Source organism: Triturus cristatus, chromosome 3_2 (genome assembly GCF_964204655.1).
Source record: "Triturus cristatus chromosome 3_2, aTriCri1.1, whole genome shotgun sequence".
Taxonomy (NCBI): Eukaryota; Metazoa; Chordata; class Amphibia; order Caudata; family Salamandridae; genus Triturus; species Triturus cristatus.
The window spans coordinates 702,072,928-702,087,006 of record NC_140584.1 but is presented as its reverse complement, the minus strand read 5'-3'; the positions used below and the strand labels follow the sequence as shown (position 1 = coordinate 702,087,006).

Below are 14,079 nucleotides of genomic sequence, written 5' to 3'. Positions count from 1 at the left end.
TGATTAAAAAGAACCGGTATAGACATTCCAATTAGCAAATAATTTAAATCGTTTAAAAGCATGATTATGACAATAAGATATCATAAACATCAAATGCATGCTAAGCACAGTGAAAACGTAATGCATTGTGCATCATTATCTTGTATTTCTGGTATCTGTAAAATCCCAAAATACATTTAACTTGAAATCAGGAATACGAAAAGAAGAACACCTTGACCTAGCTTGCTCCTTCTAAATGTGCACTACGTTCTAAGTTGCAAACATTTGCTTAACAATTTAGTGTATGACTCTTTAACCAATGCAATTGAGAGCAATGATTTGTAAAGGGAAAGTCCGGATGCACGATTGTTGTTGTAGACAGACTGATATTGTAAGCCTATGAGAATTATATATGAGTATTACATAAATGAAGGTATGGCAATGGGAAATGTGGTGCTACATATGTATATTTATAATAGTTGCAAAGAATGGAATAGGTCGCCAGCAAGCATTGCATTATTAACAACTTTGTAACCAACAGATAAATTTTTTTAAAGGGCTGTATTTGAATTGCCATTGGTGCACCATGCAGTAGAAGCGATATCTCTAAAAAGATTCCCTGGATTGACTAGACATTGGCACCACTCCAATTGTCAATCAGGCCTTAATCATTCACCCTTTTTCCTGCCCCCTTGGTTCACACCTCTTTTACTAATGTTGACCGTCAACTACATTCAGGAGTCACTGGACCAGACTAGGTGTCAATCTGGGTGAGTTACCCTCATGACCAAAGTGTGCAGTGGTGGCCCGTGCAGGTAAGTGTGGTGGGACGGTGGGGCGGGCGGGGACGGGGGGGATGAAAGTGACAAACCACTTACCTTGCACTAGTCACATCGCCGAGTTGGTGATGCGGCGAATGCAAAGTAAGTGGTTTTATTTAATTATGTGCTTTGCATTCCCTATCCTGTTTGTCACTTACATGTATAATTGCATGGAAGAATTTCTATTCATAAGGGTGCCTATATGTCTTCATTCATGGGTGTCTGCTTTATGGTCTACATGGTGGTCAGTTGGTTTTTGTGTGTATGGATGTCTGGAGGTAAGTTACTTTTTCATTATAATTGCATGAATGTGCCATCTATGCCAAATGTGTGTGCTCATTGTTGTGAATCTCTGCATTCTCCCTGTAACAGTCAACACTAGTGACTTTTTCAATGTTTGTAAATGTCTGTTAAATATTTCAACCTATGAATGTTTTACAAAAATAACCTTAATACCAACCTTAATACATTTAGCTAGATCTCCTAATTTCAAAAGTGCATCTCTCCAACACTAGACATAATAGCTTGTCTTCAAAGAGACCATGCTTGTAATAAGAATGACATGCCTTGTTTTATGAGATTGCTTTATTTATTTAAAAATAGTGACTCGTTGAGTGTGGATAAAGTCATACACTACCAAGAGCAGCTTTATTCTCAAGACCCAAACATATGATTGAGCTAAACAATTTTCTTTCTCTTTAGACTAGATTAGCTTCAAATATGTTCAGGAGAAGAAAAATACAGGTTACCCCTCAGGCACATGTAAGCAATAGCTTTTTTTTTTTTATTTAACAGTTTTTCATTAATATAAGTGGGATATTAGAGGTGTTGGGTACATTGCCCCTATTTTGCCTTTCTCTTCTTGCATTGAATTCGCTGTGACTTCACTGTGGCCCTCCTCTTACAATTTTTCCTCACATCTTTACTCAAACCATTGTGTTCTCTGCCACACCTAGTTTTGCTTGAAATACTGACTATCAACGAATACACCATTGCATTTCTGCCCTATTAAGTGATAGCTACTATCAGCCGACTCCCTTCCTAGATATTTTATAACCAAAGCAACCCCTTTTCCTGCCTGGACGGCTTTGACAAAATATTTATTTAATCTTACCACAAGCAAGGCCAGATCTGTCTTTGTCACTGCATTTCTCAATAGATAGTACTGCATGCATTTGACATATTCCCATGATAGTCAGTTTCTGTGAGATGTGCCTGGATTGACAGAAGGCGTATACGAAATCGGGTGTAGCCACAAGCAAACCCTAAATCAAGCTGTGCTCAACCCTCTGGTAGCTTGGCACAGAGCAGTCAGGCTTAGCTTCGAGGTAATGTGTAAAGTATTTATGAAGCACAACACAAGAAAAATCCCACACCAATTTAGAATAGAGTATTTATTAATAAATAATTTAAGACCAAAACAAAAAAATCCAATCAGTAGAGTCAGAGATGTGCAATTTTAAGATTTAACTGTAAATAGCATCAAAATGCACAAAGTAGCAACTGTTGTTATCTGGTCGCATTGGACCGGGACAAAGTCATAAGTTCAAGCCAACCCCAATGGAGTGTGGGCTGGCTAAAGCAACTCAGTTACATTAAATCCTGGTTGCAGAGCAATACCGAGTACAGCATTGAGGATGCTTCATGCAGCAGAGGCAATGCGAGGTCCAGGTGTGGAGATACGTTGTGCAGCGGCGGTTCTGGGAAGCTATGAGGCTCTGATGTGAGGTCCTGCTTCATCATCAAGGATGCCGTCAACAGGGGGTTTGCAATGTGAAGCACTGCGTTGAAGATTTGTCACGCAGTGGCTGGGTCCAAAGAAATTGTGATGTGGAGTCTTATGTCATCATTGAGGATGCCATCGACGAGGAGTTTGCAATGCAAAGTCCTGCATTAAGGATGCGTCGCCCAGAGGCAAAACAAATGAGATGAGGGGCTGTGTTGTGAAGTCTTGCAGTGGAGATGCCCGGCTCAACGGTTCCAATAAATCGTGCTGCTGTGGTTTTGCTGGGCTCACAGCAAGGCTGGCAGAGCTCTTTCAGGCCCACCTGCAAGGGGGCCAGAACTGGGGTGGCACACTTTGGAGGTCAGGACTCACAGCTTTCAGAGTCCTAGTGCTGGAATCATGGTTGTTGATGCCTGTTCTGTCCCTAACGTTCTGATCAGCAGGCCAGCCAACTAGCCTTTGTAGTCACTCTGGTTGTCCTGGGTTCAAGATTCAGGTCCAGTTTTTCTCACTCAAGCAGGAGGGTAGCAGGGCAGCAGAGTGGCAGTCATTCTTGCAGCAAAGCAGCACAGCAGTCCTTTTTCTGAGTCTTCCTCAGGTCCAGATGTGTATTGAAGAATTGAGTCTAAGGGTCTTTTATTTATACCTCACTTTGAATTAAAGAAGTCTAAGAAGGTTTCCACCTCCCCGAGGTATGAGGCATCCCCTTTCTTCCTGCCCTGGCCCCAGCTTGCCTGGGTGCCACATAAGACTGGTGACAAACCCTTTGTGAGTGTGTTCAGGTGGGCCGTTATGATGTGCAAGTGTGGTAGGTGACAAATCTGCCCTTTTGTTAAGTCAGAGTGGCACATACTTTCAACACCTATTTTTCCTTTGCCTCACTGTGTGGGAGCAATACACAAGGAGCAACTGTCAGACTGGTGGCACCAAATGACTAAGACAAGAAAACAGCAACTTTCTTAATGTGGCATTTTCGGAATTGTGACTTAAAATCCGACTTTACCACTAAAGAGGGCTTTTAATTGCAATTACTTTGGCACCAAACCCGAACTGCTTACCTGCTCCCAATTGATAGTTATTACTTATTAAATGTAATAAGGAAACCCTATGATATCACATGGGAGGGGTAGGCCTTGCAATAGTAAAAAATGAATTTAAGAATTTTTCACTACTAGGACATGTAAAATTTTAAAGTATATGTCCAACGTTTTAAATGCACTGCACCCTGCCCTTTGGGCTGTTTAGGACCGCCTTTAGGGGTGACATATGTATTAAATCGGAAGGTTTGGGCCTGGCAAAAGGTTTATTTTACCAGGTTGAAATCACAGTTTAAAATTGCACCCACAGGCTGCAATGTCAGTCCTGTGGCTTGTTTTACAGGGCTACTTAAGTGGGTGGCACAATCAGTGCTGCAGGCCCACTAGTGGCATTTAATTCACATGGAATACTACTTTAATAGTACAGTTACTAGTACATAATTTACATCGGGCCTCTGTGACATCCCAGCAATACCACTGAGGGGGTAATTACTTGTGGCAACAACCCTCAACAGCCAATGAGACTTTATCCCCCAACCAGTAGTACACCAAGGGTCCCCTTTGCAGAGTAGATGAGAAATGGGGCGGGGCCTCTGACAACGTCTCAGCAATCCCACTGTGGGGGACTTTCTTGTGGAGACAACAGGGATTCTTGACGTCCAGCAACCCTCAGGAGCCAAGGGGACTTCATCCCCCAACCAGTAGTGTGCCAGGAGGCCCCTTTACAGTGTGGTTAAGAAAGGGCAGGGCCTCCAATGGCATCTCAGAAATATCACTGTGGGGGGGGGGGGGAATTACTTGTGGCAACAATAGTGGTTCTTTGCCCCCAATGACCCTCAGCAGCTATGGGGACTTCATCCCCCAACCAGTAATACACCAGGAGTCCCCTTTGCAGAGTAGTTGAGAAAGGGGGCGGGGTCTCTACAGCAACTCAGCAATCCTCCTATGGGGGACTTACTTGGGGAAAAAATAGGTTTTTTGGCCCCCAACGACACTGAGCAGCCAAGGGGACTTCATTAGGGGTGGCCGAGCAATACGCCACCCACTCACGGAACGCTGCGGAATTTGGCAGAGTTAACTCCGTGGAATTCTGCAGAGTGAAACTCTGTGAGCTCTGTCTAGACCTACTTATTACCTGTCAGGACTTACTTCTGTCACGCAGAAAGACCAGTGTCCACAGGAGCGCAGATGTGTTTCAACTCTCCGATAAGGTATAGTCAGCCCAAGCAATCAGTTACTCGGGTAATGCCAAATACCTCCTAGGAGAGAGGAGACCGTCAAGGGAGGCCCACCAGGGGGTGACTAGCAGCTGAACAGCGGCGCTGAAGTAGGAACTCTATGAGCGTGTGTTTCCAGGCTGCATAACAAGAACAAACAAAAGAGAAAGAGAAAACAATACACCTAATGTTAACAGAATATATGTCAAGCAAATCGTGTCAGCTAGGAGTATTTTTCTGAGAGAGCCTTCAGTATTGTTAATAGTGTACTGTTAACTTACTTCCACAGTTGCTGTGCCTGGGCTTTAAACAGAGGTCTCTTCGGGGCTAAATCAAAAAATAAAACTTATTCAGTTCGCTCTATTTAGCAGAGCTGGGGTGCTCAAATGTTGCCGTCTTGCAAAGTCAGAGGCACACGTCTTCCTTCTGTCTTCAATGAGACCGAGTGCACCAGAAAGGAAGAAAAAAATAATAATCTGTGACTAGTAGGAGTCTTGCTACATTTCTAGCTGTGTCAGTTGCTACAAAATAACAGAGCAGTCACTGCTCACTGAGAGGTCTACAGAGGCTCTCTGCAATCAAAAGAAAGTCTTTGCCAGGTGATAATGAACTTAACAGGGTCAGGCAGTCACAGAGTTTCAGCGTTTAAGAAAGCCAACAGAAACAGAAAGGAAACAGCTGACCTGATCCTCGGAGGAGATACAATGTAGCGAAGGCTTCGCTGGGAAAATAATCCGATTTGGGATGAGAAATCAATTCAGAGTGAAGGGAGACAAGCAGTCTCCAAACATCAGCGCAGACACACGCTGGGAAGAGCTTCCAACCTTGAAGGAAGAAGTCAGCTGGGTGGAAAGAGAGACAGGCGACCTCCCTCGGAGGCGCGAGCATGCACTGGAACAAAAAAGTAGGATTCCTGGAAACGCTATGTCGATGGTTCACAAGGCCCTCAGAACAAACAGGAAGAGCACATCACAGAATCCGGTTCAGGGGGCGTGGTCCTATTCCAAGGAAGAAGTAAACCAGGCATTGATGTGTGTGGGGAATCCACCTTTATACCATGTGAGTCATCTGACCTGGTAATGCCTGGGTGTTTTTGGTAACAGTACACTTTAAGAATACAAGATGACCAACAAGATGCATTATGGGAAATGTAGTGAAGTGGTTTTCAGCCATGTCAGTACACAGGAAGCCTGGCGCGTAACATTACCTCCCTTCCGGAATTCTGAATGGCCCTCAAGGACTGTCTGTTCGAATAAGCCTCCTAGACCTGCACAAGCCTGGATACCCTGTCGGATGATTAGCAGTGATTTATAAATCAAGATTGATTGATTGATCCAGCAGAATCTTGAAAAGCTTCACTGCAATATCTTCAAGGGGATTCTCGGTCTTCTATGTATACATTCCACAGGCCAAATGGCACAATAGACACATTTTAAGTTAAAGATTCTCTGCAAGAAACTTACTTATTATTCGGGGTGGATGACTGCCCACCTCAAAAGATAATCACAGCTCTTGTCAAGGTGAACTCTTAATGTCACTAAATTAACATGAGCTCAGACCCCAGTTAGCAATGACACAGAGAAGACAGGCTTAATTTAGGGCAATGTGTGAAGTATTTATGCAATAGCAAAACAATAACTAACACCAAACAATAAAAATTCCAAAACATTTTAGAAAAAGAAAGTAAGATTTGATAAACAATATTGCACCAAAAAGACAATAATCTTCAGAAGAAGATATGAATTTTCAAAGAGTTAAGACAAAATAGCGCCAAAATGTGCAACGTGCCAATAATAGTCCATGGAAGCAGTAAACCAGGAACAAGGCACATTTTGGGGCCAAGTACAATGGAGCCCTGTCGTATACATCAAGCAAATTGGTGCCAGTGGAATTTTGGAAGCCAAAATGTTTTTAAAAAGTCGCAACGCAGAACTTTGTCACTTCTCTTTTCATCTAAGTTTCAAACCAAAAAAGGACTTGTCATTTTTTGAGAAGAAGAATCATCCTTGAGCGGGCCACTGCAGAAATAGTACTTGCCGCCATGGAACCAAAGGCTGTATACTCGAAGCAGATTGGTCGTGCTGGAGCTTTGGAGTTTTTTAGCTGAAAATTTTCAAAGTCCCAATGCAGCATAGAACTTAAAAAACAATGTGGAGCTGCTTGGAGCCTTAAACAGGACAAAGCAGGAATTCAACTGAACGCTATTAAACTGCCGGACAAATACTTTTTGCAGGAGGCCCCCTGAAGCAGTCAAGGTGGAATGTTTTCAAAAGTTTTTAAACTATCTTCTGGTACCCAAACAACCATAGGAGTGCACTTCTATGGCCCCCAGGACCTAAGGGGAAAGCACGTAAAGACTATGAGGGTGTCTGGCAGAGGTTAACACCTAGCATGCGCTCACCTGATCATAACCACGGAGACGACACTGGAGTCGATGTTGGACCTCCTATTCCTCTCAGGAAAACACAAGATCCAGGGAGGAGACGTCTAAATCATGTGCTGTCCCAAGGGGAAAGGGGATATGGACAAAGTAAGAAAAGAGAACTTGTGGTGTTAAATGGTAGAGGCAGTTTCAGTCGATAACCCTTCAAGTATTGCCCGGCGGTAATCGCCTCTCATACCATTCGATAATTTACCAATGAAAGAGGCAGGCGCCGGAGACTGGAAGGCAGGAAACAAAGTTTTATTCCGTCGGAGCAGAACACATCAGATCAGACAGCAAGGTATCGTCACGAGGTGCTCTAACTGCATCTCTGAGGCCTGGCCTCTTATACACAGGTTTATGACTTTATTGCAGGTTTATTGTACATGGCACATTCTTGAGATTACTTTGATGTATAAAAGAACGTCTTCGGAATCCCCACTTCGAACTCGTTCCCACACATATCTACAGTGGAAGTCCCCACCCCATCTACAGTAGGAGATGGCTATCACGCAGCTGGACATTCCGCCAATTCCCGGGGATGTGTGCAACCGGCCGGGTCTCAGGGGGTAAGGGCTTTGATCCACTGTAATCCCTTTGATGTGGGGTGTTTCCCTTACAGTAGGGGCAATAAACTGCATCCGCAGGGCTAGGTGATGGCCTGGGATCGGTTCGGACAATGGGGCGCAGAGGAAGGGGGTTATCAAAGAGAGGCATGACCATGTATGGGATGTCGGTCAGGCGTGGGATGTGGTTCCATGGCAGGGTCGCGCAGAATGAGGGGGGGTTTACGGCCCGTGTATGAGAGAGCGGGGGTGGCCGGCGCGCAGGGAATGCTCGCAGCGCCAGGGGAACGCGCTGGCGATCGAGAATGAGCAGGGAGAGAGTGGGGTGCCTAAAATGGCGGCCGTGCGTTCGCTGTGCGTGGCGCTGGGGAGAGGCAAGATGGCGCAGATAATGTTCAGTTACAAGCTAAATTTCCACAGTCCTCCCTTTTAACATATCTCGCCCGCTTGCCTGGCCGACGTTTACCTTCGTTAACCTTCAGCTATAATATCGCTAATGTTTTTCGTACATTCCTTAAAGATACAGAGTTTTTAGGGCAGGCAGGAGTAATCTGACACATTTGTACATAGTTACATACAGGTGATAAAGTAGGCGAGGAGGTAGTACATACAAAGTTACATCAGCTGCGCCGCATGTCAGGCCCAGGGGTAGGAAGAGGTGAGCTTGTTTGAGCACAAATAGGATACTGTAAAGCAAAAAAAATGTTTCTGGCAAAGCAAGGGATATTCCGTACATTACATATGGCCCAGACTTCGTGTGGATCAAAAAGATAGTCAGTATAGTCGTGTGCATGGCTGGTGTTGTATGAATGTCATTATACAAAGTTAGATTTTCTTAACTTCTCAGTGTACAGTCGGAAGTGATTTGATGCAACATCGTGAAAACTCGATAGGAAGATAGTTAATATAAAAAGGTGGTTGGGAGAGGATTTTCGACTTAACATGGGTTCTTCTTCCCAGTGTCCTTTTATAAAGAGCCATCACTGGTAAGCTCTTATTGTTGTTCTTCTTTCGTTTGCACTGTTGAGCACCGGCGGTGGAGCTAAGGTCCAGCTCAAATCCAATTTCTCACGTGGCAGGGTGTGACCATTCGCTGTTCTCCGATCACAGTCCTGTTCCTTAACACAGTTCATCATAGGTACTTTGAGACAGGGTACCTGCTTTTCGTTCTTCTGTAGTTAAGTCAAATTCATAATCCATATAAAAGAGTGAGAGAGAGAGAGAGAGAAGGGTGTGACGTGCTTCGGAATGCCGAGGGAAGAGGGGGTGGAGTGGGATCGGATCAAAATGCGGACCAAGGAGCGCAGAATCTTCCAGTACTGGGCCCATCAATCGGGCCCGACGGGTTGCGACTTCAGGCACGATGGTCAGTGAGCAGGGGGCCTTGATATAGCCCTTCGTTCCATCGCTTATCATCCTGATAATGTTGCCTCGTCTCCCGCCCTTCTTTTTTTTGCTTCGATGCTTCCCCCTTGGTCGATGCCATAGATGTTCCATGGTCCGCAGCCAGGCTGTCCGTCACGTCCGACCCCTCTCCTCCGATGGCCGCAGGTTATCTTCGAATGGGTACAAGAAACAAAAATCTTAGAGAGTTGGCAGGGAAGACATTTACATACTTCATCCTCTCTCCCAACCACCGAGTAGTTGCGGAAATGCTTGTATCGGTTGCTGTATGATGGGTGTCTATTAACTCTGATGTTAGTGTGCGTGTTACTAATCTATTAATCATTGCTGTGGTGCAGGTTTCTGTGGGTGTCCCTGTCCATTGTCTGGCCTTCTAGGTGCCGATTTCTGCGCCCTATAATCGTTGCAGGAAGCCTGACATCTGTCAACCTTCTGGTCTAGTAAAAATTCGAACCGGCTTCTCCGGTAGAGACTCGTTCATCTTAACACAAGTTTTGTTAATACACATTTTCCTCCGAGGACTGCTAAGTTTAAGAAAAAAGTGCGAGGTGCTACTGTCACGTGTTCACGAGTATCCATTTCGGGGAGGAACATAAGCTAAGCATTATTTTTGCTGGAGACAATAGGTAACCCTTTATCAGTTTAGGCGATGTATTATTAGAGAATAAGGTCATCAGCTGTTTCGTTCGAAATACTCTGAGGCGGCTAGTATAGGGCTGGGGTTATTTTGGGAGAACGGGGTGCTTTAGACATTCTATTTCGGGGTAATTGGGCGGGGGCAATTCTGGGCGGTGGAGGTGGTGTTGTTGAAGCTCTAAAGACAAAAACCACTGACATATAGTCCCCGTGATGAGGGCCAGACTGGGAGACATCAGTCGCCTTACCTGTCCTTTCTTTTTCAGCCAATTAAGCTCAACATTTGCAGAAAGGAGAGGTAGTAACGTGGTGAAGTATGGTCGTTTTGTTTCTTGTCAATTTGTTCGAACACCGCCGTGTTTCAGGCCAATTATACACTTACCGAAGAGGTATGTGTCATTAATTTATTTCAAAAAGAAAGAGGGCAAGAAAGCCTTTAGAGAGGGGGGGGGGAGAGAGAGTGAGAGAGAGAGAGAGAGAGAGAGAGAGAGAGAGGGAGAGAGAGAGAGGGAGAGAGTGAGAGAGAGAGATAGAGAGAGAGAGAGAGAGAGAGAGAGAGAGAGAGACGTGTGCATCAAGTAGGCTATTTGGCATATGTATGACACAAAACGAGAGAGAGAGAGAGACATGGGTACGATAATAGGCCACTTGGTGCGCACACAACATGGAGTAGCATGGGTCGGTTCTATGTAAGAAAACACCAGCGGGAAAAAGACATAAATTCGGTGATCACGTACACACAAATACCGGATAGGGTGTGACAGTACATGCATCAAGCGCAGAAACTTAAGACGGAGACTCAGGGCTACGCTGAGTATGGGGACCTCTCCTTTCCTGTCCTCTTTCCTAAGCATGCTGCGTATTTTCAGTATTTTTGTAGTTTATCTTGGGGGGGTGTTGGACATTTTACTCTCCTCCCTTTGATCGATGGACGAGCACTTCAATCATACGGTGACGCTCTCTTCAAGTGACCCAAGCATGAAATGCATACACAGTCATACCGTATAATCGTAGCACACACGCACAGTCATATCATACAGTTTTTCATGTTCCCAATGGTGGTCTGCACTTTACGCACTACCCCACAACGTTTGTCTATGTTTTTCCTGATATCGAACGCGGTGCGGTCCATGTCCACTCCATTCTTCAGTCGGAACTTCGTCGTGACCTATAGAGGGGAGAAAAGAGGGGAGGGGACGTGCAGTATTCAAAGTACCTTAGCGCGCGTAGACACGAAAAAGTTCTACTTACCACGTACCAGGCTAGCCGCAGGAGTGGGTAATACCACAGACCTATTATTCTTTTTGTCCGAGGCAAAGATGCTCTATTTCATTCATCTCCTAAATTCGGGTTCCCTGGTCGCGCATGCCTTTCTCAATCGGTCGTGTATTATGGTGCAAGATATCATACCTTGCGTTCGGCCTACACCTTAAGCTATAGTTGACCATCGATTTGACAACTCTTGGAAAAGGACAGGTGTGATGGGTACAAATTCCGTTAATCAAAAAGATTCAGGCAAATGGGGTCTGCATTATCTGTTGCCTATTGCTTGGGAGTAACAATCATTTATTCAAAAGAAAAAATCTTTATCAACCTATATGATTTGTCATGACACTGATTCAGTAATCCTTTCAAGAAGCCCTTTATTTAAAACAATGTCAGTATACAAATACGGGCCTACAACCGTTCAGGCCGGCCACGGCGTGAGAGGCGTCGAATATCATGAGCAATACTATCTTAGCTAAAAATAAAAATGGGTAGGTCAGCAATCAGTAAGGTTGTACGTATGCTCGGTCAGTACCCTTCCCGTCCCTCTGCTCATCATGTGTGGGAACATCACATTCATATCCTTTTAACACAAATGCCACGTGACTGGAACGCCACAAGGAGTTGTAGGCCTCTCCTACATCGGCGCCATTTTGGGGCGAGGTCGGGCCAGTGTACAGTCTAAGTCTTTCCATGAATTAGCTGTTGGACCAGAATTCCTTTCGGTAGTTCGAGAACTTTCGTTAGCGTCAGCTTGCGTCAGCATGGCGTCACCGCGATCTTGTAGCAATGCCATGGTCCGTTCTTGGGGCGGGGCAGCAGGCGGGTTCTTCCGCCGACGTCTTGAATCAGTCTTTCTCATTGCACCAAGCGGAGGCAAGGTGGCTGCCGCCCGGGGCAAAGAACAATGGCGGCGGTTTGTCCCTACCGGAAGTCCGCGGGAGTCGAGTGCCAATGACTCCAGCTGATTCTGCAAAGCTGAGGGGAGCGTTTTGTCAAGGGTGGGGCCCACGCCCAAGCAGACAAGCTTTCGAGTCCAGAATCGCCTCACGGAGGGCTAGGTCTGGATCCGAAGAACCGACCGCCGGAGTCCAAAGGCAGCAGCAGTAGCAGCTCTTCGGTACAGCCACCGGGTGGGCCCAGTAGCAGCGACAGCAGTTTGGATGGTATCGCCACCGGGGTGATTCCAGTAGCAGCAACAACAGCAGTTTGGATGGTATCGCCACCGGGGTGATTCCAGTAGCAGCAACAACAGCAGTTTGGATGGTATCGCCACCGGGGTGGGTCCCCGGTTACTTGGCTGCGGGGGCCCACTCCTCGCGTCGGGCGCTAGTGGCGATCCTGGTGAACCCGTGCTTGGGTGGCCGTCCGGCGGTCGAGCGCAGGGGGCGCCAACCTGGCTGGCCGGTGAAAAGAGACGGTTGGGGTGCCCTCATCTGCTGGTGAGCCTCCACCTGGGGAGGTGGGGGAAGCCCGTCCGCGTCGCTTCCCCCCGCCAGGGCACCCTTCGTTATTGAAGGAAGAAGAAGAAAATGGGAAGATCCGCACGGCGTGGCAGGCTCCGCCTTGGCGCTGCCAGAGCTTCGGCGCTTCGTGCAGCCTCCGGCCTATTCGCACAGTCGTCCGCCACTGATGTCAATGGATTTTTGCATGGCTTTTATAGCCCAAAACCGACTAAAAGGACCGCCCAAAACAGGCCAATGTTGCAACTTCGAGGAAGGAGAGGCGAGGACGGTGTCACGTGGACGTGGATGCTTTGGGATGCAGGTCGCAGCAGACTGTCATGTAAATAGTTGTTTAAAACGTGTTTTAACCTGTTTACCCTGTTGGTGTGTTTGTTATACCTATGAGTTATTAAAATGTTATAACTATACTACTTCGTTGGAGTGTTTGTACATATTTGCAATCTGGCGACGAGCACAAGGATGCTACTGCGTAATCGGAAAAATAACATAGCCCAATTGTGCGCGATCTAGCCCTAGTTCGGTGACGTCGATGGTGGGTATCAGCAGGCTTCCGTTTGTGCAGGATTTGGTCATGCTTATTGGGCGGGGTGGGTAGTAGCGCAGACATGTTTAGGTAGCGAGAGCGATGGAGTCGGGCTACCTCGTGGCCGTCTCGACCGTGAGCTTGGCTCCTTCCCTTAGTTCCATATATCCCACAAAGGGCTATTTCCTAGCATTACTTTAGTTTTGTAGGGTCAAAAAGGATCCTGCCAGTGGCCACTGACTCTCGGGGTCCCCCTTTGTATATTTTATGCCATAGCTTGCTATAAACTACGGCGATTAGTTTGTATTTTAGTGAACATGTCCTTATTAGGGGTGCCTTCCAGAGGAGCCGGATGGTCCACCTCTAATAAGCGGTCCGGGCAGAACCAACTACCAATCAGTGGGGAGAAGATAGGCATGACGGGTTTCAATGGGGACAAAAGTCAGCACTACCTATCTTTTCACTGCTTGCAAAGACTAGACAGAATATCTCTATTCCTCGTTATTTGTAAGCAGAGAATACCTCCAAAGAACCAATATCGAACAACTAGTGTTCGGACAATCAATCAATCAATCAATGGGGAGATAAAGATAGGCACGACGGGTTACAACGGGGACAAAAGTCTGCGTTACCTACCCTTCACTATTTGCAAAGACTAGACAGAATATTTCTATTCTACGTTATTTGCAAACAGAGAATATCTCAAAGAGCACTATTCTTCAAAACAATCAATGTTCGGACAATCAATCAGTGGGGAGATAAAGATAGGCACGACGGGTTTCAACGGGGACAAAAGTCTGCGTTACCTACCCTTCACTATCTGCAAAGGGAGAGAGAGAGAATATTTCTACTCCTCCCCGTTTGTAGACAGCGAATATCTCAAAGAGAACAATCAATGAGCAATACTAGTATTTCAAAACTTCAAACAATCAATCAATTATTTCGCAATTTGTCGTGTATCACGACCTTACCCGGACCGCGTGGACAGTTTCTCGTCTTCCGCCTCCAGCGCCCGA

The 14,079-nt window shown here is 46.0% G+C and overlaps 1 long non-coding RNA gene across 2 annotated transcripts in view; it reads right to left on the bottom strand.

Moving 5' to 3' along the window:
* The window catches only part of LOC146857999 (uncharacterized), a 406,095-nt gene that overhangs the window by 378,646 nt on the left and 13,370 nt on the right, over window positions 1-14,079 (bottom strand). The gene's annotated exons all lie outside the window — the stretch shown is intronic.